Source organism: Humulus lupulus, chromosome 5 (genome assembly GCF_963169125.1).
Source record: "Humulus lupulus chromosome 5, drHumLupu1.1, whole genome shotgun sequence".
NCBI classification, from domain to species: domain Eukaryota; kingdom Viridiplantae; phylum Streptophyta; class Magnoliopsida; order Rosales; family Cannabaceae; genus Humulus; species Humulus lupulus.
The window spans coordinates 239600301-239612476 of NC_084797.1; positions in this window are offsets into that span (position 1 = coordinate 239600301).

Below are 12176 nucleotides of genomic sequence, written 5' to 3' on the forward strand. Positions count from 1 at the left end.
GGGAAATCGAGTTGGAATGGCGTGGATTTATATCAAAAGCTAATAATGCTCTGGAAAGTGGAAAGCTCTATGAGAAGTTGGAATTGTAACAAATATTGTTATGGAGTCCACCTTTGGAGAATCCACCAATATCAATATATATATATATATATATATATTGCTTTCCTACAAAAAAAGTGATAGATCCTTATTATCTTAATAATGACAGTAAATGTATACATATATGTATGAACTCCTCTCCTACTTTGTATATTCTATATTCCCTTTTTTCTTTATCTAAAATACTAATTATCATAATTATATAATAATTTCATGTTGACCTCTATTTTAGAAGAATCTCATCTCTCTTTCATGATTTAATGTATAGTTGATATTGGTGCCGTAGGTGATAAGATAATAAGAAAGAAGAGTTGTATGGAAAGGGGCACCGTACATGGAATTGTATTATTAGATTTATTGGAATTTATTCATTTAGTAACTTGTATTTTTGCATAGTATCATTTTGATACTCTTTTTTTTCAATAATACTGATATATTACCCTATATTTTTAAATCATGCATATTTGGTACCATATACTTAGATCTAATAGATAAAATTTTATCATTATGACAAAACTGTCATGAATTATATGTAATTAAGTAATTAAATTTGAATTTGGAACTCGTATAATTAAGAGTAATTTGATTAAATTGATAAAATTTTATTAATTAAATTTGATTCTATAGTACCAAATATATACAATTTCAAAATATACTGTACCAAATGAGCATTATTGTAAATACAAAATATCAAAATGATACTTTATAAAAACACAAGGTGTCAAATGGTTACGTACCCTACATTTATTGAAAACTCATACAAATTTTCCATCAATGCCCTAATTAAAAGGGTATGATTAACTTTTGACGTTAACACAATAATTCGGTTTATTATAATAAACTTAGTATTATTTTTCTAATAATAAAGTTTTATTGTCTACTTTTTTATACATATAATGTTCAAAATTTTCATATTTTTGCTCATACTCTAAGGCTACACAATATAAAATTTGTTGAATGAAATAAAAATTTTCCAAAAAAAAATTGGATGGTTGACTTTAAAGCATTGTTGTAAGACCATCACCAATGGGAAATATAAATATTGTGCTAAGTGTGCCACAAAAAAAAATATATGTGATATATTTGGCATAATTTTTAGCATTATATTCCAATGCACAATAGTAAAATCTAATGCAAAAATCAATCTTTCATTAATGTTCATTTAATATTTTATTGAAAATATACAAAAAAATAATAATTTTCATTTATATTTTATTGTAGTAAAGAAAGTAATAAAATAATATGGTAAAAATTCTATCATTTAATATTGATAGATAAGGATAATACTAAAATAATAAAAATGACAAAAAAGTAAATAAAAAATGTAATATTTATTATGATGCAAAATATCATTATGTTATATTCTATGCTAAATTTAGTACAAGTTTTAGCATATGCTAAATTTGTCACAACTTTTGGCACACTAATGGAGCAACTTTTATTTTTGTAAATATGAATATTTTAGCACTGTATCATTCGGTTATCCATTGGAGATGCTCTAAGGCCAACTACAACCATTAAATTCATTTTGGTGTTATTAGTGGGATTTTAACACGGTAGTTTTTTTTCAATTTCATGTTAGAATATTTATTTAAATGGTATATAAAATCAACTAATTGATTTAATATATCAAAGTCAATATTTTATATATTGACAAAATATTCTAATTAATGGTCAACATTATTTGTTATCTAATTTTGTTGTTACCCGATTTTTCATATTCCAACTGATTGAGAAAATATCACAATCTGTGGCAGAGACTTTGATGGTAGGTCTCACTCTATAAATATAGAGTGCCGGTCCCCAAGCTAACTGCTCATTCTGATTTTTCAGTAACTCCATCTAAAAGAGTTAGTGAGAGCTTGGAAGCCCGTGTACTCGTTCTAATTATTTTTCTTTTCTTTTGTAGATCTAAAGCTAGATCGAGGTTATCAATTGTAATGGTTGGAGGTATACAATATTCGATCCTCTTTTATATATGTTCATTCTATATATTAATTCCGCCTACATGTATATATGATTGTTTATATGCCTACATTCATTTTAATCTAACATTTGGTATCAGTCGCCTAATCTATATCTCTGTCTTGCTAATTTTATATGCATATATATATTTATTTGCTTTATATATGCCTTTATATTCATATTCATCTTCATATTTATATATATATATTGTTTTAGGGCCATATTCATAACTTTTTTTTTATTTTAATCGAGAGTTTTTAATGCCTCATATTTTTTGAATTTTTGTTTCGAAACTAATTTTCCACAGGAGTACCATTAGAAATCCTTCAGATTAATTTTTCTAATGATCTATGTTTCCAAATCAAATTTTGAGAATCCAAAATCAGTTTTGAAACCTTCATGTACCCGATAATGGCCAAAAGTTTTCTTTGATATTAAAGTCTGGTTTCTATTTGTTTTTTCAGCAATAAAACGCCATGAATCTCTTTAGACATTGTTTTAGATTCATTATGGGCGAAAATATATGAATTTGGATGTAAAAAACGTTGTTTTCCATTCGGGTTTTCATTCGGACCCGTTTATGGCCATATTTTTTTTTTGTATTTAAAGCTCCGATTTTAGTTGTTGTTTAATCAATATAATGCCATGGATCTCTTTATTTATTCATTTCCATGTGATCTGGGCTTTGAAACAAGTTTTTTGGTCGTCACAATGCATTTTTCCGACCGGGTTTCATTTCGGGTCACGTGACCTGTTTACAGAAGAACCGGGTCAAAACGACCCGGCTAAAGGATGAAGATGCATGCAACGACGTGTCGTTTGCCTCCTGCAGCCCGCTAAAAAATGACTCGTCGTTTTGACGAGTTATAGAGCATAAATCAGGGGAAACGACAAGGCATATTATATTTTTTTTTAATTAATGAAAAAATTCATAAAAATTCATAAAATCATTTTTTTTTTTTTTTGGATTTCATTATTTTCTTAATTTTAATGTTTATTTAGACAATAAATTTCTTTTTTAATACTTTTGCCAATTTAATTAAAACATATAATTTTGGTATATTATATATTTGGAAATCAATTAAAATGTGCAATTACTTGATTTTGGTGCATTTATTGAATGATATATTTTCATTATTCATCCAATATTAAGTAATTGTCTTTTAAGAATGTAATTACTTTTTACAATTAAGTTTGTGCAATTATTTTATTAATTCACCAAATCAGTAAATGATTTATTGTCTTATTTAGCATGATTTTTTGCCAGTAAGTATATATATATGTGGAATTATTGTATTTTCGTACATATAATTAATTATACTAATTTGTATGATTATTTTGTTCTTATTCATGCAAAATTTATTTTTAGTATAATTATCTTTAATTTTGTATGTATGCCTTTATAATTTTAAATACGTTGTATATTCCATAATTTTTCTAGATATATTTAGATTATATTCAAACATTAAGATATGTTGAATAATATTTAGCATATTAATATTCATAATTTATTCATAAAACATTCATAAAACATTTAGGGTGAATAAAATTATGAATAATTCATAAACAATTTTGTGGTTGACATAAGAACGCATGAAACTGAGACAAATGCTCAATCTAGAACGGTTTTTAATGATCTTCGGCCGACCACACTAGGAGCACTACTCTCTGTGATTGCCTATTATATTATAACGAAATTGTTCTTAGGTCTTCCTAGAGCCTAAAACATAATGTCTAGTGAACCATATAATTTTACATAATTAGGGAGTAGCCACACCATCTTTAATTATATAAAATTATATATTAATTTGAAAGGATCACATAATGGACATAAATTGTGATTAATTAAATAGATATAATAATTTTACCCCACAGGAATTTTATTATATTTATATAATTAATTAGGATAATATATTAAATTAATTTTCTTAATTTACCCACAGAAGTTATGATAATTAATTTAATAGTTTTGTCATAAATTTTAATAAAGATAGAAGTATCAAACCTTACTTTATCCCAAATAATTCGTTTGAATAATCTATCATCATTTACATCCAATTTTATTAAATTAAAAATTTAGCCCACATGCAATTTTTGTTTAATAAAATTTCATCATTCAGCATGTTATACATTGGTAAAACATGACTTCTTTAAGCCTCAATCTTCAACATCTAAGTTTGTAATCCTATTCATGGAGCTTCTTCACCATCCTCTAGTTTCGCTGAAATCCTTACCGAAATTCCTGAGCTTAGGGGTGATAATTTCAAAATTTGGAAGGAACGAGTTCTTCTTCATTTAGGCTGCGCCGACATGGACTACGCAATAAGGAAGGACGAACCTGCTGCAATCACTGCGACTAGCACTGCTGCTCAGATCGCACTAAATGAAAAATGGGAGTGGTCCAATCGCCTCAGCATCATGTTCATCATGTCCAAGATCCCTCTGGGAATGCGTGGATCGGTGGAGCAACCTGAGAAAGTCAAAGAATTGATCAAACTGATCGATGAGCAGTTCGACACTTCGGACAAACCACTTTACAACAACCTCATCCACCAGTTCTCATCCACAAAACTCACTGGTGTCAAAGGAGTTAGAGAACATATTTCAAAGATGAGGGACATTTCTGCTCAACTGAAGAAACTCGATGTAGTTATTCTTGAAACCTTCCTGGTCCACTATATCCTTAACCATCTTCCACCTCAATACGGGCCTTTCAAAATTTCCTACAACACACATAAGGACAAATGGAGTATCAATGAACTGATAACCATGTGTGCTCAAGAAAAAGCAAGGCTCCTGCAGGAACAAGGTGAAAGTGCTCACATGGCCACCCAAGGCAAGAAACGCAAACCATTCAAGAAGGACAAGGGGAAAAATAAAGCGCCTTCCCAAGGCGATATAAAGAATGATTCCATCAAGTGTTTCTTCTGCAACAAGAAGGGACATGCGAAAAAGGAATGCGCCAAGTTCAAGAAATGGATGGACGACAAAGGTAATCCAATTTCCTTCGTATGTTATGAATGTAATATGGCTAACGTTAATATTAACACATGGTGGATTGATTCTGGATCAACAATTCACATTTCAAATTCCTTGCAGTGTTTACAAAACCTAAGGATGCCAGTGGGAAGTGAGCAAAGCATCTTATCCGGAAACAAGATGGGCTCACATGTGGAGGCTATTGGAACGTGCCATTTAGTTTTAAGTAGCAGTTTTGTTTTAAAGTTAGAAAAGACATTTTATGTACCAAGTTTCTCTAGAAACTTGATTTCCGTTTCAAGACTTGTTCCTTTTGGTTTTTCCTTTACATTTTCAAAAAAATATTTTAATTTATATAATAAATCTGAATGAGTTGGAAATGGTATTTTGTCTAATGGTCTTTACTACCTTAATTTACAAAACAATACCGCTTATAATACTGTGCACGTTCACGCTGGCATTAAAAGATGTGTTATGAATGATAATTCCTCTACATTATGGCACCGGAGATTGAGACATATCTCCATTGATAGAATTAGAAGGTTAGTAAAAGATGGGGTACTCAATACCTTAGATTTTACTGATTTTAATACTTGTGTGGATTGCATTAAGGGAAAGCATACCTCCAAGTCTAAGAAAAGTGGTGTCCATAGGAGTTCCGACCTATTAGAAATCATATATACTGATATATGTAGTCCAGACATGGACTCATATGGTCAGAAATACTTCATCTTTTTCATCGATGATTACTCACGCTACATGTATATCTACTTACTTCATAACAAAAGCGAAGCGTTAGATGTCTTTAAGATATTTAAAGCTGAAGTAGAGAAACAATGCAACAAGCAAATTAAGATAGTGAGATCAGATAGAGGTGGAGAATATTATGGTAGATACACTGAAGATGGACAAGCACCTGGTCCTTTTGCAAAGTTTCTTCAAGAAAATGGGATTGTTGCCCAATATACCATGCCCGGTACACCCGAGTAAAATGGTGTTGCAGAAAGGAGAAACTGAACATTGATGGACATGGTGCGAAGTATGCTTAGCATCAACCCTAAACTTCCTAAATCCTTGTGGACTGAAGCTCTAAAGACATCTGTATACATATTAAATCGAGTTCCAACCAAGGCAGTCTCAAAAACTCCTTTTGAATTATGGAAAGGTTGGAAACCGAGTTTGCAACATGTACGCATTTGGGGATGCCCATCTGAAGTTAGGGTATACAATCCACAAGAAAAGAAACTGGACCCAAGGACCATAAGTGGATACTTTATTGGTTATGCTGAAAGGTCTAAATGTTATAAGTTTTATTGTCCATCTCGTAGCACTAGGATTGTGGAATCAAGGAATGCAAAATTTCTTGAAAATGCATTGATCAGTGGGAGTGATCAATCCAAGGACTTAGGTTCTGAGAAAGATCCTTCAGAACCCTCAACCTCAAGAGCAAGATTGATTATGGTTGATAACACCCCTGCAGTCCAAATGGATGTTGAACCACCACAGCCAATTGTTGAAGATCCACAAGTCAATGATGAAGTTCAAATGGATCAAGTTGTTCAAGAGTTGCCTATAATTGTTGAACAACAAGTTGAACCACCCACTCCTCAAGAGCCTGCTGGTGTAGCCTTAAGAAGATCCACTAGGACAACAAAATCGGTGATACCTAGTGACTACATTGTGTATTTGCAAGAATCTGACTACAATATTGGAGCCGAAGATGATCTAGAAACGTTTTCACAAGCTATGAATAGCAAAGAATCAGAACTGTGGTACAATGCCATGAACGAAGAAATGAATTCTATGAAGAGCAATGGATTCTGGGATCTTGTTGAGTTGCCTAATGGGGCGAGGGCTATTAGGTGTAAATGGGTCTTCAAAACAAAGAAAGACTCATTAGGCAACATTGAGAGACACAAAGCGAGACTCGTTGCTAAGGGGTTCACTCAAAAAGAAGGAATTGACTACACGGAAACCTTTTCTCCGGTATCTAAGAAAGATTCCCTCAGAGTTATCCTAGCATTAGTTGCTCATTTCGATTTAGAGCTGCAGCAGATGGAAGTGAAAACTGCCTTCCTAAATGGTGACCTAGAGGAGGAGGTATACATGAAACAACTAGAAGGATTTTCCTCTAGTGATGGTGAGCATTTGGTGTGCAAGCTTAAGATGTAACGACCCAAATTAGCTATTAAGGCTTAAGGGCCTTGATTAGTGTGCCAGGAGGGCAGGTTGGGATTTATGTGTGATTTTATGAGTTAAATGCAAGGCTATGATTTAAAGCATGTTATTTGGCTATTTGTTTAACTGAGATGCATGGCTATGTTTACTAGTATGCATGTAGGCCCGGATCGTGTTAGAAGGGCGTAATTGTAATTTTGGCCATGTTGGACATAACTGTGTTGGTATGTGATAATTGTATTCTGTGAATTGTACCACGTGGGTGTGGTTTTATTATTGTGATGCACATGCCGAGACGGTCCTAGAGAGCTAGTTAACTTAAGAGTCACAGCGGGATTTCTATACCCGGCTTGAGAGGAGCCTAGGGGTACTTTGGGAATTTTATGGTTAAGTTGAGATTTAGCGGGTAATGGTTATTGGAGATTTAGTAACCTGGGTAACCATTAGTTACTGCTGTGAGTAACAAGTTTTAAGGTAAAAAGTGATAGAATTGGAATGAAGTGTAATGACTTAAGTGCCCTTTGAGGTTTAGCCAAGGAGGATTAGTAGGAAAGGGTAAAATGGTCTTTTGGCAAGGGTTATAGACAAAATTCAGCTGGGATTTAGGGGGGTTCGGTTTGGGCATTTATGTCACTTGAGGCTTGATAGAAATTGAAGAGAAGAAAGAGAAGGAGAAAGAAGGTTAGGGCAAGAAGAAGAAGAGAAGGAGAAGTGGGAGTCTAGGAGGAGATCAAGGACTTTGTGTGGGTTCTCCACTTTTGGTAAGGATCTTGTGCATATTTTATGTTGATTTCTGTTTTAACTTGTGAATCTAAAGCTTGAGTTAGTGTGTTTGAGTTTTTGGTTTGAGTTGCTGAAAATAGGAATCAAGGGGTGGATTCTTGAGTGTGTTGATGTTTTGGTCTTGTATCTAGTGCCTATAGGTTGTTAAGTTGTTCATATGAAGCTTGGAATTGAGTTTTGGGGTTTGGGTATTGGTTTGGTATGATTTAGGAAGGTTTTAGCTCGGAGAAAACGCAAGAGAAAACCCAGATTTTCTGGGTTCGCGTATGAGCGCCGCGGCGCGAGGTTGCATCAGGAGGAGGCCAAGTCGCTGGGCACCGCGGCCCTTGAAGGGAGTGCCGCGGCCCTAAGCCAATTTTGACACCCAAAATTCTGGTTTTTAGGGCTTATTCCCGGGGACTCGGGGGTTGGTTCCGATGTATCGTTTTAGGGAAATAGAGGTTCTGAGAGTGCAGGATTGGTCCCGGGAAGTGGTTTTGGGTTGGTTAGTATTAAAAGTGTTGTATGTGTGTTGTGACTAGGATTTCGAGGAGGCTCGTGCTAGAGGACCGTGCTTGTGGCCTTGGTGCATCGGAAAGCTCGGGAAGCAGGTAAGAAAACTATATCACCCGTAGGATGGGGCGTGGGCCCATAGTGTGATTGCGGGGCACGGCCCTATATTGCATGATGAGATGATTGCGGGGCATGGCCCTATATTGCATTACATGTTAGGGTGTAGACTTAATGAATTAATATTTATTGGAATGTTGTTGTGTTATGCTATATGTGTGATTATAGTAAATTGAACGGCAAGGGCCGAGAATGGCATAGGCCGGGTACGGCAACGGGGCCGAAAGTAACACCTAGCACATGGGATGCTATAGTCAGGGTGGGACCCAAGGGATACATGAGTTATCCTCGCGGTGAGAACCGATACCCCAGGGCTTTGGTAAGGTTTCTGGGGCGACATGGCCGTGTTTGCTTAGTCTAATGATTGACTTGTTTATTTGTGGATTATCTGTTATGATAAACTGTATACATTGCATATGTTATGTTCTGCATGAGTTTTCTTGCTGGGCTTCGGCTCACGGGTGCTCTGTGTTGCAGGTAAGGGCAATGACTGAGTCAACCAACCATGAGTACGGAGAGCGTGAAGCGACGTGTACATGTTTGGCCTGCCCGACTGCTTTGGTTGGGGGTTTATTTGAAAATGGCTGTAATAATCTATGATTTTGTAACCGATCAACTGTAAACTTATTTCAAGATGTAAATAGTTTTCAAACCTTATTTTGGGATCCCAATTGTCTAATACTAGAAGTTTTTATTGAGTCAACGCATTTTCAAAGATTACAGCCTTAACTTTTATTAGTCACACTTTTGCTTCAAAACCTCGGTTAGCGAGTTCATTGCACTGTTTTGTCTTAAAACTCACTTAGTAACGGCTCTAAGGAAGTAGGGCGTTACATAAGAAGTCCATCTATGGTTTAAAACAAGCGTCTCCCCAATGGTATTTAAAATTCCATGATGTCATCTCTTCTTTTTGGATTTGAAGAGAATGTCATGGATCAATGTATATACCAGAAGGTCAGTGGGAGTAAGATTTGTTTTCTTGTTTTATATGTGGACGATATTCTTCTTGCAACCAATGATAAGGGCATGCTACATGAGGTGAAGCAATTTCTCTCAAAGAACTTTGAGATGAAGGATATGGGTGATGCATCTTATGTCATTGGCATTAAGATCCATCGAGATAGATTCAAAGGTATCTTAGGTCTATCTCAAGAAACCTACATTAACAAAGTTTTAGAGAGATTTCGGATGAAGGATTGTCCACCAAGTGTTGCTCCTATCGTTAAGGGTGATAAATTATATTTGAGCCAGTGTCCAAAGAATGATTTTGAAAAGGAAGAAATGAAGAACATCCCATATGCTTCTGCTGTTGGAAGTTTGATGTATGCTCAGGTGTGCACACGACCCGACATTGCCTTTGCTGTCGGAATGCTAGGAAGATTTCAGAGTAACCCGGGATTAGACCACTGGAAAGCTGCAAAGAAAGTTATGAGGTATCTTCAGGGTACTAAGGATTACAAACTCATGTTCAGAAGAACCGACAACCTAGAAGTAGTTGGCTACTCAGATTCAGACTTTGCTGGTTGTACTGATTCACGTAAATCAACTTCTGGTTACGTGTTTATGTTTGCCGGTGGAGCTATATCATGGAGGAGTAACAAACAGACATTGACTGCTACTTCTACTATGGAAGCCGAGTTCGTTTCGTGTTTTGAGGCTACATCACATGGTGTATGGCTAAAGAGTTTCATTTCAGGCCTTAGAGTTGTAGATTCTATATCTAGGCCATTGAGAATGTTCTGCGACAATTCAGTTGCTGTATTCATGGCTAAGAACAACAAGAGTGGTAGTCGAAGCAAGCACATCGACATCAAGTACTTTGCCGTGAGAGAACGTGTTAAAGAAAATAAAGTGGTCATTCAACATATTAGCACTGAATTGATGATTTCTGATCCTATGACGAAAGGCTTGCCACCTCATAAATTCAAGGATCATGTAGTGAACATGGGACTTGGTTCCCTTATGTAAATTTATTGTACAAACTGAAGTTATTATCAATGAAACTCTTATTTTGATGTTTTCTCATATTTATGCGCATCTTAATTTTATTTGAGAAAATTTTATCTTCATAGGACCTGAATAAACATAAGGTTTGTTCGTTTAAGTACATAGCCACATAAATTACATTGTTATGTAATAAATATATTGTAATACATGGAAGATAATACTCGTCATAAAAAGAGGACCTATCGCCATGATTCATGTGTTTATTATCTAACAGGGATGATCGTCGGGCTTAAGTAATACATTAATTTAAATGCTGACCAAGTGGGAGAATGTTATAATATTTATTTAAATGGTATGTAAAATCAACTAATTGATTTAATATATCAAAGTCAATATTTTATTTATTGACAAAATATTCTAATTAATGGTCAACATTATTTGTTATCTGATTTTGTTGTTACCCGATTTTTCATATTCCAACTGATTGAGAAAATATCTTAATCTGTGGCAGAGACTTTGATGGTAGGTTTCACTCTATAAATATAGAGTACCGGTCCCCAAGCTCACTGCTCATTCTGACTTTCAGTAACTCCATCTAAAAGAGTTAGTGAGAACTTGGAAGCCCGTGTACTCGTTGTAATTATTTTTCTTTTCTTTGGTAGATCTAAAGCTAGATCGAGGTTATCAATTGCAATGGTTGGAGGTATACAATATTCGATCCTCTTTTATATATGTTAATTCTATATATTAATTCCACCTACATGTATATATGATTTTTTATATGCCTACATTCATTTTAATCTTACATTATTATATCATAATCATTATTATATATATTTAGCAAATATTACTGTAATATTCCACCAAAACGTTGATAAGTCTATCATGCCATTGGAATAGAATTGTTGTAAATTTCACATCAAAATGCATATGTGTTGTGCTGTTGGATATGCTCTAATGCACTATTCTTGTCCAATACTCTAAAATGACATATTACTATTGGTGTCATTTAATATTAAATCTCACATATTTTAATTTTAAATTAATATAATTAAAATATGTGAGATTACCTTACATAAAGTGTTAGACACCTAAGGTGTTCTTTGAGGTTTCTCTTTAACTTTAGGGTAGAATATTTAACCAAAACAAGACTTCAATAAGTAACTAGCTATACATATAGATGGATTTCATCAACCAAGGGAAAATTACTGTAACAATCTCTATATCTATGTGAGCTTAGATTGATGATAATTAAATTGTTTGACACATTAATTAATGTGCCACCAAATACATGCTCACAAATGTTTCCTTCCTGGATATTATTATTGATCTGAAAAGTTTTGGGATGTTTATTTTATACTATAATTAAATAAATATACCTACCCACTTATACTTTTTTTATTTTAAAAATTCGGGGTGCCTCTAAATATATAATTTTTATTTTGAAGGAAATATTTATATATATATGATAAATTAAGCATGAAGAGTTCGAATTGGAAACCATAATCGCTTAATTTTTTAATCTTATTATGATTAATTTTGCCAATGATACCTACTTATATGAATTTTTCCAGAATCGCTTAATTTTTTAATCTTATTATGTTAAAAATAAATTA